The sequence below is a fragment of the Hyperoodon ampullatus genome, assembly GCF_949752795.1.
Source record: "Hyperoodon ampullatus genome assembly, chromosome: 11".
Classification (NCBI taxonomy): Eukaryota; Metazoa; Chordata; class Mammalia; order Artiodactyla; family Ziphiidae; genus Hyperoodon; species Hyperoodon ampullatus.
In genome coordinates, this window is record NC_136924.1 from 10,829,686 (window position 1) to 10,844,444 (window position 14,759).

Consider the following 14,759-nt stretch of genomic DNA (forward strand, 5'->3'; position numbering starts at 1 on the left):
TAAAACAAGCACATACGGATTAGTAAAATGAATGTCACTAAATAGTTCAATTTTCATAATTTTAGTTAAGGACTCATGGAAAATTATATATGGATAGGCAAGGTAAAATAAAAACATGGACTCTAAGAGAGTTCTAAACAATATTATTATTCCCCATAAATCAATAATTGAGAAAATTATTCTATCTTTATTTTACATGCCTTTATTTGTTACATTTTGAGATATATCCTTCAACTATATATAAAAACAAATATATGTGAACATTTATCTGTTAGATAATATTTCAAATTACGCCATTAGGCAATACTTTAATTTCAAAACTTAAATGATGTGTTAATTTGTGGCTTTTGTTTGTTTTTTCATTTTGATCTGATTCCATTTTTTTCCCGAATGGATACTACCTCTGGTAAAGTCCTAAAACAATAAACCAGCACCTAACAACAACACATATGTATGTGAAAATGTATCATTTAAAAATATATTTACAAGTGAATGCTCCAAACCCCTGTGTTATTGTTTTTTGTTGTTTTACATATGAGGAAACTGAGACTCAGAGAGGTTAAACAAACTCCAATATCATATTAGACTCACAGTCAGTGGGAAAGGAGAAATTCGAATATGGATTTCTGATTTAAATCCATTTTTTTGACTTCACAAAAAAATGGAGAACACAGACATAATACAGAAAGAGATAAACGGTACCCTAAAGCCAAAATCATTTTTGTGCCCCCAAATATTTAGAGGTTTCAGATGATTCTGTTTTTTAGTAATATTATTAATTCATATCTGCAATAGTGATGTAAAAATTGGGTAATATCTCAGTGAGTTAGATTAGGCGATGTGCTTCATTCTCTCTCTTTAATTAGCTAAATAATTGCTTCAGCTTTTCAATTCTCTTTGTCCATAGAGGCTTAACTTGAGACTCAACTTTGCATGAAAATCACATTCAAATTTTTCCAAGATAATCTGTTCAATTTTGTTCACCTAAATGATTGACAGCTGTTCCGAAAGAACAAAATCCAGACAAAGTCAAGCAAAAACTCTGATCCCTGAAAGAACAGTTTTTCACTCTGTCAAAAAAACCCCACAGATTTATAATTTAATAATACTTATATCATTTTATATATGTATGTATTTATATAATAAATGTCATCTACTTATGTATATTTATATTTTTGCATATATATTTCTGTCTCTCCAGTAGTAAGTATTTTTAAAAGAATGTGGGATCGCTAAGTCTGAAACATTTTATTCAAAGTAAAATCAGGAGAAAGACAGCATGCACAATACAATGGTCTATGCAGAGATATACAAATTAAACATTCAAATGTAGTATAAACTTGACCATATCCTTTTTTACACATGATCTTGTATATTACATATTTTATATGTTTCTTATTGTCTTTGAAATGAGGTTTAGCCTAGTCACAAAGGTAATTAATTGCTTTCATAATAACATAAAGCGGAAATCATTTTATTTAACTGGATTCAGCCTAGTATTTTAAAGGTCGTGTGATCACATGGCATTTAAAATCTTAACACTTAGAGGCAACTGCCCTTGAATGGTTTAAGCTGTTTCAAACCATCATGTGTTTGTGTGTGTGTAACATGTGACGTACAATAGCCAGTTTTTTCCATCTGTAGTGTTGCCCTTAGCAACAGAAGACATGTGACAGTGCTTATGTGACTCTGCTGGCCTGCAACAGTGTGTAGAAGGATTTAAGCAAAATGAAACAGACAGAAATATTGATCCAGGCAACTGGAGTTTTCAAGTTTATTGCAATGATTATACAGATTGTTAAGGGAAGAAAATAAAGATGCAAAGAAAAGCAGAGAAAACTGGAGTGAGAGGCTGTGGTAACACAAAGGGGTATGTTTTCCAGAGGTTGTTATGAAGTTGAATTTTAAAATATACATATATGATCATTCTATTCCTTTGTCTCTTTCATTTATGTTTATATTTAGTAAATAAGGTAAACCTTTTTCTGCTGTATGATATGAAAAAGGGTAATTCTATACTCACAAACACCTTCCTCTGTTACCATCACAATTAAGAATAACAATGAGAATTTTTTTAATATCACCATGCTCATTTAAAGATAGCTTGTGAAATACATTTTCAGAGGAGATTCTTTTTCTGGAGTCTACAGGACAGTTTAAATTGAATAGAATTATAAGATCATGTATATGGAATAACATATAATATGTTATATATAATATATGGAATAACATATATAATATAATATAACATACATATATATAGATAGATAGATAGATAGATATAGTTATTATATATAACAGACAAGATATAATCATGTCTACTATAATCCATAAGGTTTTTTTACACACAATCTTTTTATTTGAGTTTGGGAAACTTAATAAAACTAGGAGAGTGAAGATCCTGTAGTACCCATTATAAAGTAACCCAATTTACTCACTCTATTAAGAACTCTGGCTATACATATATCTTCAATCAGAAAAAAAAAAATGCAGATGTGACAGCATAAGGACCAGTGTTAGAAGTGTATCATGTAGACAAATATTCTTCTGGGTCATGTAATCCTTCCATGTAAATTGCAATGCATTTAATAGTCTATTGTGAAAAGTATGATATTGTGAAGAGAACTATGGCAAAGAGAACAAATCTCGAAAGGGAAAACATCTTCATTTTTACCATTTTATGTTTACTATAGTGAAGAAGAGAAGAAATACATGAATTTTACACTACCAAATAGTTCAATTGATTAGAGAATCAATGAATACTGAGTACTTATGATATTTAAGTTCCTTTATATGATTTAATTGCAAAAACAGTATAAAGTACATGGTGTTATACCCATTTTACAGATGAGAAGCTTGAAGCTTTAATAGCTTAAGGGAATCTCCCAAGGCTATTACTTAGGAATTAAGTGTATTTTTGCACCCAAGACTTATACCACACCCTTGCTTGCCACTAAGCCACTTAGAAGAAAGTCTGTGTGCATATACAATGCATATCATAAGTCTTGTACAATTGCAAAAAGTGAGCAATACCTTTTAACTCTGAACTTCTGAAAAGTCAAACCAATAAAATAAATACATGATCAGTTATAATTCTCTAATTTTTTTAATAGATAATTTTTCTGTACCTCCTCTGTGTCAGACACTGTACTAGGCAGTAGAAATACAATGGAGGGAAAACAGACATAGTTTTTGCCTTATATATTAGTTGGGGTTCTTCAGAGTAACAGAACCAATAGGAGAATATATATATATATATTCAAATGTTAATCTCTTTGTATACACATATGAATAAATGAGCTTTATCAAAACTGTAGGGGTTCAGAACAGACCTCCCTAAAATACGCTACTTTGGCACTTGGATTATTTTGAGCTAAAGGAAATGGAGACCCTATAGGGTCAAGAGAAATTACCGTCCTTCCCTAACTACTAGAAGAATTTAAACTGGGGCTTTTCCCCAGGAAAAGAGTTTTACCAGAGATAAATTTTATCTAAGTGGCCCCATCTATATGGCAGGGCAAACATCTAGTTACCAAATATATGCTCTTCTTCTTATTGGCCTGTGAATGACCCTCCTGTCTTTGGAACCCCCAGGCTCCTATCCCATTCCTTAGCTCAGGGTGACATATACAGTTCATTTTACCTTCTGCCTTTGAATCTCCTCATATTTGTTGTGTCTCTGATTCTCTCATGTATGTGGAGTTCTTGCACATATGAAGTAAAATTTGATTTTTTCTACTATTAATCTGTCTCATGTCAATTGAATTCTTAGACCAGCCAGAAGAACCTAGAAGGGTAAAGGAATATTTTCTTGTTCCTGACATAAGGAATTGGCTCATGTAATTATGGAAGCTAAAATGTCCCGTGATCTGCCATCTGCAAGCAGGAGACCCAGCAAGGCCAGTAGTATGGATGCCAGTTGTAATCTGAAAACCTGAGGACCAGGAGCATTGAGGGCAGAAGACTTATGTCTCAGACAGAGCACATATACCCTTCCTCTGCCTTTTTGTTCTATTGGAGGATGCTCCCCTACACTGGGGGTGAAGGGTGGGAATTTACTTTGTTCACTTCACCAATTCAAATGCTAATCTCTTCCAGAAACCCTCTCACAGACACACCCAGAAATAATGTTTAACCAGATATCTGTAACCAGTGGCCCAATAAAGCTGATGAATTAAATTAACCATCACACCTTATGTGTTCTTGCCTTGCCTCTGTAATCATGACTTCATAAAATTACAATGCCCTGCTTTCTTAGTCCTCATTGAAATGGCAAAATAAAACATTAATCAAGTGTCACGTTTATTTTCTGCATCCCCAATAAGAGTACCACCGCTATAATTTATCCCCTAGAACAGTGACCTACTTCACAATTATGTTTCAATTAATGATTAAAGTCATCACACCTAAATATATTATTTATTTATTTACTCTACTTGCGGTGCATGGGCTCTCTTGTTGTGGCACGTGGCCTCTAGAAACCAGGCTCAGTAGTTGTGGCACACGGCTTAGTTGCCCCATGGCATGTGGGATCTTAGTTCCCCAACTAGGGATTGAACCCGCATCCCCTGCATTGGAAGGCGGATTCTTAACCACTGGACCACCAGGGAAGTCCCTATAATTTATGTATTTATAATCTATATAAACTATGGAAGGAGGTATTTGGTTTTATAAAGTAGGAGAGAAAGGTAGATCATCAGATAGCCTTAGGAATGAGAGAGACTGGAAATAGCACTTGAGAAAGTTTGGCTACAAATGGGAAGAACGATGAGGTAAGACAGTAGCTAGAAGATAAAGTAGAAAAAAGGTAAGAGTTTTAATATTTTTAACTTTTGTCGAGGAGGAAGAAATTTTCCTCTACCCTTCTAAGTTCTCTGGCTGATCTAAGAATTAGATTGACATGAGACAGATTGACAGGAAAAAAAAAAATCACACAAAAGTGAAACGGAGTTCCAAGCATGACCCTGGGAACCTTCCCGTGTACAAAAGACCCTTCGTGTTCCCTGTTTCTTGTTTGTAGGAAAAAGACTTTAGTTTCCTAGACCTTCCCCAAGTTCCAAAGAGCAGCACAAGCAATTACTAATTAGGGAAGTGAGGGAATGCAGAAACAAAGGAAAAGCAGTAAAGCAAGAAAAGCAATGGCAATAGTTCCTCCTCAAAGGATATACATAACAATCTGACAAGTAGCTTTGAGTGGTTCTGCAGGAACTAAGACCCCTCACCCAGGTGGAGGATGGTTGGAACCAGAAGGCTGATGATTAAGATTCCCAAAACATCACGCTGTTACCTCACCACCAACCAATCAGAAGAAAGTCATGCACCCTGCAGCCCTCACTCCAAATGTTGCCTTTAAAAACCCTGAAAACCATCAGAAAGTTCAGGTCTTTTGAGCATGAGCTATCTGTTTTCCTTTCTTGGTGCCTGCAATAAATACTGTACTTTCCTTTACACCAACCCAGTGTCAGTAAATTGGCTTTGCTGCACAGTAAGTGAATGGACTCAAGTTCCCTTTGGTAACAAAAACTTTAATTACATGGATATACATGGGAGAGACCCAGGACAACTGAGCAGCTCACCAAAGTAGCAGAAATCCTCACTTTAAATACCATCTCCAGCTAGAGAAAAAAGGGGATTTGGAGGGTAGTGGTTAGGGACTTCAAAGGGGAGGAAAGCAATTCACATGAAAATGGAAAAACACTTGTATGATAAACAAGTGTTTGCTGGGCCACACAGAAACAATGGGACATAGAAAGAAATTTTAACAAGCAGATATTTCTAGGTTCCTCTCTGCCCATTTAGTTCATACTATAGTTATCTTTGGTGATAGTCTACTTTCTCGAATAGGTCCTCTATTTACAATCTTCTAGGCAGTTAGGAGGAAGATTAAAGTCTCTTCCTGACTCTTTTGGGCCTTGATTGCTTTTAGCTCGAAATAATCTGCATGCCAGATACATTTTGGAGTGACAAATTTTGTTCCCCTACACTTTGTTTTGTTTTTTTAAGATAGAAGAAACTTGAATAAACCTAGGTGTTGGTGAGAATTGTGGCAGACTGCTAATTGGCCCCTAAAGTTTCTTCTCTTTTCCCACAACAATAGAGTTTTAACTGAGCACATAGCCACTCAGTTGGAGACTACATTTCTCAACTTCCTTTGTAGCTAAGGGAGGTTAGACTGACTATGACTGACTAAGCTGTAACCAGTGGTATGTGAATGGAAGTGATCTTTGCAACTTCTGTAAGCCTCAAAGTGAAATTTTGTGCCCTCTTCTTCCAAAAGGCTGGAATATGGAAGTTTTGGTGACTTAATTGAACCTCATGGAAGAGCAACAAGATCAAGGGAAATTGGTTCTGTGAAGGAATTAGAAACATCTGCAGCTCGTCTCCAGACAAAATAGGTAAGAAAGAAATAGCATTTATCTCATTATGCCTTTTTATTTTGAAGTCTCTTTTTCCTAATGGCTTACCCTATACTTAACTAATATAGGGAGGATCCAGTGAGAGGGAGAAGTTAGAAGTACCATGGTAAAATGAAATAGGTAAGATTCATTAGAAGCTGTAAGACTTTAGAATTAAGAATGACACTGTATATTACATATGAGTATGAGTACACATGTGAGTATATAATAATATATAAAATCAACCAAAAAAATAATGCAGGAGGCTGCAAGGATAAAGATCTTTAAGAGTAAAGATCTTTTAAGTATATATTGTGGATCTGGCACAGTATGAGGTGCTTTTGAATCTGCACCTCTGATGGGACTTGAGCCCACAGTCTTCCAACTGAAACTGCACAACTTGTCTCAGAATTTAATAAAGCTCAGGTTCTTTATGTCTCCTCGCAGAAGGAATTCAGCAGGAGGCAAAATGATAAGTAAGAAGTAGATTTATTAGTATAGGACATTTGTGAAGGATACAGGCTGGCAGGCAAGAGGGCTCTGCCCTGAGAACTAAGTGGGCTACATTTTTTATAATCAAAGGAAAAGTGGGGAGGGAGAGAAGACCACCTTCTTCCTCATCTTCGAGTAGACGTCAGGCTTACATCATTAGCTCCTCCTTCACGTTGGATGGGAAAGTTTTTGACCCTATACGTTCAAACCAGGACTGTTATTCAAATCAGCAGAAGGGTGGTAACATTTACTAAAATATGTTAAATCATCTCAGGTTTCATTATAACGAGTGTCTTCTACTTTGGAATGTCGCCTTTCCCTTATATTCCTGTCCTTGGTATGTGTAGAGGTGCATGTCCTAAGGATCATTATCTTGCTGACCTCCACCAGCAGGATGCAAGCCTCATTTTTTCACTTAATGGCCTGGGGCACATCTCGTCTTTTATTTATGGCTTTATTATTAGGCAAGCCTGCGGCATTTCCTAACTTTCTGATAGCTTTCCTGAGTGATCATTAACTTACAGTGGTCTCCCAAAGTTCCCTAAAGTTCCCTCTCTATCTTTAATCCCCTAGTGGGATTTCTAAAACTACCTGTGTAACTATCCCACTCTATTCTTATCATTTTTACATAATGTTATCTCATTTAATATTGATAAGGACCCTAAGAATAGGTATTATTAAATTAGGTTTTTAGAAGCAGAGAGACAAAAAGGCCTTTTTTTGTCCATGTCTCACAACTATTAAGTGGCTTATTTGGGGTCCAAAGATAAAGTGTCTAATTCCGAATTTCTTGCACATTTTATTATAATTGAATTCTTATTTGAATACTAATTCAAATATCTATCTACTTAAATATCTATCCAACTCAAATGTCTAATATACTACCAAGAAGTAGTTTAAAGGAATATATTAATGGAATACTAGCATATAAAGGATTACTTGTGCTATTTCATGCTTGTGATTAAGGGGAATTCTAATTAAATATGATTCTGCCTCAAGTCCAAGTCCTAAATCTAATTGCCTTTGTTTGCTTGACAGGTTGTTCTAGCCAATCAGCCTCTACTTTGCTTTTTTAAAAAAGTCATAATCAGAGGCTCCTCCTTTTACAAACTTCTCCAACTTGCAAACTTTCATAGATTTGAACATATTTTTCAGAACAAAAGTATTTTCACCTCTGCCTGTCCCCAATAAGTGGCACTAACATTGACTAGTACAGTATTGCTATGGCATTATAAGCATATAAAACTTAGATATATATTTATATACAAGCATATAAAATTTAGATGTAGCCTTTCATAATTTACCCTGTTCATAAGAAGAAGAGCTTTTGTACACTTTATAGTTTGTTCCGGTGTTTCTCAAATCTTACTCGACAAAAAAGTCCCATGACCAATGGCTGGTTGGATGCAACCCTCAGAGTGTAGAAGAAGCAGAGCTTACTCTGTAGCCAGATTGCTTGTTTAAATCCCAGATCTTTTTATTTCCTAAATTCAGGTCATTTTGCAAGTTACTTCGTGGCTCTCTGTGTCAGTTTTCTCATCTGTGGTTAGGGTACCCACCAGATAAGTTTGTTGTGAAGGTTAAAGGAGATAATTTATGTAATTATAGTTGAAGAATATTCAAGATATAGATTGGTAAAAATATCCTAAACTTTTTGAAACTCTTTCACACAAAGTCATTATTCAATCTAGACATTTGTTTTTTCCTTAAGAACAAGTATTAACTCACGTTACACAGTTATTAACAAAATTTTCAAATTAGGAAGCACTGTTAAAAACACCTTTGTAAATATGAAATACACTCCTAAAATCCTAGGAACAGATTTTAAAATTTGTAGAAAGTTGAAAGCTCACATATAAAGTGATATTTCTATACTAAACTTTAGCACTATAGTTATCTTTGTCATAGCTTAAACTTTTAAAATAATAATTCTAAAAACTGTAAATATACATACACATATGCTCATAAACACATACACACAGAGTGTGTGTGAAACCGGAATTTTAGTTCTGTTCTCATTTATGTCCATTGATATTACTCATTGCTGTTGTAGGTTGAAACGGACAGTGCTTACACGTGCAACTTCATCATTTCAATGCCTCCCAACAAACCTTAACACACCAAATTTGGGGATTAGTTGTGGCTGATGGTTAGAATAAAGACTGAACTCTGTAATAAGAGACTAGAAACCAGAGTATCTTTAAAAAGTTCTTTATTTCTCTTTTAATTGGTAGTCTGTGTCTCTGTTCTATGGCTGGTATGCCATCTCTACTGTGTTAGAGATGAAGGTACTTTCTATCTGTTGCTCTTCCACTCCAAAAAGATTGCAGAAGCAGAAGGTAGTTCACCCTTTCATCCACATTTCATTCCTGGAAAGGGGAAATGAGAGAGAGGGAGGGCATGAACTTTTCAGTTTTATGGGCATTGCGTGATTGTTGGAAACATCACTTCCATTCATCTTCATCGACCAGAAACTAGTTACATCACCACCTTAGCGGCAAGAGACGCGAGGAAATTTAATCTTAGCTAGGTGGACATGAGTCCAGCTAAGACTTATATATTAGAAGTGGAGAGAAGGAATTGGAGGAACCAACGTTGGTCTCTACAACAGTTTGCCAAAGCCCAATCCATGTGAATCCAAAGGTTCTAAATTCACTGACCATCTGTTTGCCAGCTTCTTTACTTCTTCTGAAAACTGTGGGTTCACACACAGAATGATGAATTATGACTCTGAGGAAAAAATATTTGGAGTTTATTCTTTCACACAGCTTTTAATGCCATATACTGCATTTTCATTATAAAGGGAAAATAAAGCATAAATAAAGCTCAGTTTGGGGGTTCAGTGTGGGAAGTTCCCTGGGTAGGGACAGCAAGATGTTACTGTGGGCTTAAGGAAGAGGAAGTAAGAAATAATTCTCAATATCTTTTCAGTATTGATAACAATCCACAAAGGATGTGTTGTGTATGACATCTTGCTCTCTTTCCTCTACTGAGAGCAACATCAAGTGAGACAAAGAAAAAAATAAAATAGATAATAAGATGTAAAAAATATGGACAGATAAAAGTATAGTAGATAACTTGTGATTTTTTTTTCTGTTGAGGAGAATGCAAGCCATTTTTATTTTCTGTTAAAAAAAAAAAGACTGTGGTGCTTTTGAAAAGCATGTGACTTTTGAGCTTTTGCACAGCAAAGGAAACTATAAACAAAACAAAAAGACAACCCTCTGAATGGGAGAAAATATTTGCAAATGAATCAACGGACAAAGGATTAATCTCCAAAATATACAAGCAGCTCATGCAGCTCAATATTTAAAAAAAAAAAAAAAACCCAATGAAAAAATTGGCAGAAGACCTAAATAGACATCTCTCCAAAGAAGACATACAGATGGCCAAGAGGCAGATGAAAAGCTGCTCAACATCAATAATTATTAGAGAAATGTAAATCAAAACTACAATGAGGTATCACCTCACACTAGTTAGAATGGGCATCATCAGAAAATCTACAAACAACAAGTGCTGGAGAGCGTGTGGAGAAAAGGGAACCTCTTACACTGTTGGTGGGAACGTAAATGATACAGCCACTATGGAGAACAGTATGGAAGTTTCTTAAAAAACTAAAAACAGAATTACCATATGACCCAGCAGTCTCACTACTGGGCATATACGCAGAGAAACCCATAATTCAAAAAGACACATGCACCCCAATGTTCCTTGCAGCACTATTTACAATAGCCAGGTCATGGAAGCAGCCTAAATGCCATTGACAAATGAATGGATAAAGAAGATGTGGTACACATATACAATGCAATATTACTCAGCCATAAAAAGGAATGAAATTGGGTCATTTGTAGAGAAGTGAATGGACCTAGAGACTGTCATACAGAGTGAAGTAAGTCAGAAAGAGAAAAACAAATATTGTATATTAACGCATATATGTGGAATCTAGAAAAATGGTACAGATGAAACGGTTTGCAAGGCAGAAATAGAGACACAGATGTAGAGAAAAAATACATGGCTACCAAGGGGGGAAAGTGGTGGGGGTGTGGTGGGATGAACTGGGAGACTGGGATTGACATATATATATACTAATATGTATAAAATAGATAACTAATAAGAACCTGCTATATAAAAATAAATAAAATAAATTTTAAAAAATGAAAAGCATGTGACTTTTGATTAATAGAATTTATGACATCAATCCAGACCCTGAAGCCCTAATATTTGATAGAATAAAACAAAATAAGGTTAATCTTTTTAACGTTTAGTACCTTTTTTTGAAAAAGGTGTCATGTTTGTCTAGGACTTAGATGTTACAAATAATTGTATAGTGGATTTTAACTTTAATTTCTTTTTTTAAATTTTAGTTTCTTAATAAAACTTTGATCAAAAAACATTTAGTGCCTGACAGCCTCTGCAGTCAGTCTAAGCTCTGGCTGCACTATCTAAAGAATAAGCACCTGTGTGGCTGCTCCAAAATGCACCTTTCTCCTGGGTTGTGAAGAAGTAATAGTGCATGCTGTGGAAGTAATGGGCTTCCTCCTCCATGTAAAACATGTAGGTACAGGGAAGAGCAGAACTAGTAGTCGAAATAAAAAACACAATCTGTGAGAAAAATAAGAGATTAGATACAGCTCAAGAAGGAATTAGTGAGTTAGAATGTCAGATAGAAGAATTATTTCAGAAGGCATCAAGAAACAATAATCTAATAGTTTGAAAAATAATTTAAAAAAACTAAAAGACATATAGGATAGAAATAGAAGTGCTTGGGGTTTAGTATGGATAAATTATTTAACTCATAAGCAGATAAACCAACCACATCTAAACGTATCTCAGAGTACACGTTAACTCATGTGAAATTATAAAGCTGCATTTCCTTATGGAAAAAAAAAAGAACAGGAAAAGAAGACAATTTCTAAGGTTAGTGATAAACATAAAGTAAAAAGCAAGAGATCAAAGAAACTGATGTTTTTTAGCCAGAAAATATGTTTAAAGAATGGCATATCAAATGTCACTTCATTTGGACAAGATTCATGACACTGTTTCAGAGAGGGTTTCTTTTCTGGCAAAAGATAGTCATCACACAAGAGATAGAACTTTAGTGAAATTTAAAATGTGGTTAACTTTCCACATGAGGCTATGATTAAATTTAAAAGAAATTCAAGAATTTCTACAAATAATTTCATGAGGCAATAGGATGCTGAAGTCACTTGTACTGCCACTGAAATTCACTGTAAGTTGGTTTGGAAATTATATTTACTTCTGAATAGACAATTGAAGCCATGAAGAGGTGGCCACAGCTGATGTGTTGCCATGGTAGCATTTCCTCCCCAGCTGAGGAAGCTATACAGAAGAAAGGATATAGGTCAGAAAGTGTTTACACTAACAAAACAACTGCATATTAAAATCAAATGCTTTTATAAACATCATATGCCAAAAGAGAATTGTGAATCCTAGTTTCAGGCTATTAAAAACAGACTGATTCATCTTTGGGATGATGTAGTAAGCTGCAAGCACAGTGAGACAAGGGACATTCAAGGTCAAGAATACTCTCTTCCCTGCATATTGGCAGTTGAATTTTAAAAAATGGGGTCATGATAAAACTTTTTCCTATGGGTTTCTTTTGAGTTCCTTGAAATAGAGGTATATTCAACTGAAGAATTCTCCCAGAAGGCAATTCATCTCACAATGAATTACCCCAGGGTAAGAAGGATAAACTCTATACTCAATAAATATCTGTGTGTTATTAATTCTGTACCCTTATTAATGACCAAAATTTCTGAAATGTAATTGAAGTCAGATATAATTAAAGAGAAGGAGAAAATAGGGTGAGAAATGAAGAAAGGGATTGAGTAAAATTAGTCAATAGCCCAGAAGTAGAAAGAGTGAAAGAAAGAAATAACAAAAGTAGAAAAGAAGAAAAGATGGAAGGAAAAAAGAAAAAGGAAGGAAGAAGGGAAGAGAGGAAAGACCTCAGGGAGTATCATAGTCTCCCTGAAGAATGATGAAGGTGGCATTTGCAAGGCAGTGGCTGAAATGAAAATTTGTAGTTTGCCTTCACTGCATCCATAAGTCCTCAAGCCATCAGACAACCCTAACTTTTCTCATCTGGGGAATTCACATTTTGCATTTTTATTAACTTTGGTTTGGATGGGGTTAACTGGATGCCCAGTTCTAAGGGTAGAATATGATAGGCTTAAGGTAATAGTATATCTCATTATTCACTGAACAAAGTGATTAATTCAGATAGGCAGATGATCCAATCTGAGTCAGTACTTACATGTTTTTTGGAGTTTCTAAAAAAGAAAAACTCTTTCAATCTTCTGCTGGAGTGGCAGTATGAAGATTTGAGGTCTCTCTGCAGCCATCTTGGGATCACTAGGAAAAAGCTTGAAGCTAGTAGAAGCCATCAGTTGAAGCTGGGGATAGAGATAGCACAGGGAAAGGTGAACCAAGGCATGGATTGAGTGACATTTCAGGCTTGAAGCAAACTGTACTGGAAGGCAGAGCTGCTTGTTTAGGCATGGACTGTTGTTTAGTTGCAGGGACAATTACATTCTTGATTTTGCCTAAACCAGTTTGAGTTGGGTTTTGCATTTCTTGATATGAGAAAGAATTCTGATAAAATTCCCCTTACTTCCCAAATCCTCCCCCTCTTTTGAGCCAAAGGAAGATAACTGAAGTAACTGAGCACAAAATAATAGTTGTATCCTTGGGTTCATAATCCATGAAAATCCCTGGAACATTCATTTGTGACTCCCTATGTGTAAGGCACTAGAAAGGATATGAATATAACAAGACAAAGTCTGTGACATTAAATGCACAGAAATGAGCAGGAGACTAGAATAGGAAACAAATACTTAGCAATGAGGTAGATATTTTATTTTCACCATTTACAAATGAGAAAACGGAGGTACTGAATCTAAGAAACTGCCCCAAGAGGTGACAGAAGTGATGTAGGATGGAGCTGTGAAATAAGGCACTTTGATTTACATGAACTATGGGCCAAAATAATAGTAGCAAATATTGTATGCTGTCTGTATTAAATTCATATACAATATATACCATCTGTTTATTGTTATATCTATTAGTAATAAAAACTGTGTAACTGTTGTTACCATTAAGAATTTGATTAGCTTTTGTCTCTGTTTCCTAAGAGGGAAATTAAACCCCTTGGGTTTCCTTAGTGATAGAAGCTTTTTGTTACTTATAGTGGGCCCCGATAGTTTATACTACTAAGGTGACTCATGGTGGGCCCCTAGTGATCTTACACTAAAAGATAATTTAGGATGATGTAGGCCACTGCAGAAAGATAAATTGTGTGATTAAAGGGTTGGAGCTTTGAGCCACAAGATATCAGCCAAAGTTCTGACCTCCAGGGAGGGGAGGGAGTTTAGAGATTGAGTTCAATCATATGGTCAATGATTTAATCAGTTTTGCCTATGTAATGAAATTGCAGTGAAAATTCTGGGCATGGAAAATCAGTGAAGCTTCTTGGTTGGTGGCCACATCATTGATGTGATGGGAGGGTGAGGTGGCCCCCATTCCGCAGGGAAAGGACGTAGAAGCTCGCTGTTCCTTCCCAGACATGAATTCCCTTCTGCACCTCATTTTGTAATAGGGACAGAATGCTTTCAAGATATTTTGCTGGCTGTCAAAATCAGCTGAGGTAAGTTGGTGGGAAGGAGCTGCTGAGGCTCAAGTGATTATGTGACTCTAGAGTCTATACGAAGTGGATCCAGAGTTCAACTTCAAGTTATTTAATTCTTTACTCTGTTTTTTCTGTCATAACATACTGGTCTAAGGATTAACGTGAGCTTTTGCTAAATCCATAAACAAGGAACACGTATTTGCATATTCATTATTTATTATCAT

The 14,759-nt window shown here is 35.4% G+C and overlaps 1 protein-coding gene across 1 annotated transcript in view; it reads left to right on the forward strand.

Moving 5' to 3' along the window:
* The window catches only part of LRRIQ1 (leucine rich repeats and IQ motif containing 1), a gene marked incomplete at its 3' end in the record, with an annotated part of 287,926 nt that overhangs the window by 57,866 nt on the left and 215,301 nt on the right, over window positions 1–14,759 (forward strand). The window contains exon 2 of the mRNA XM_079714084.1: window positions 6,278–6,395. The remainder of the gene's footprint in view (window positions 1–6,277; window positions 6,396–14,759) is intronic.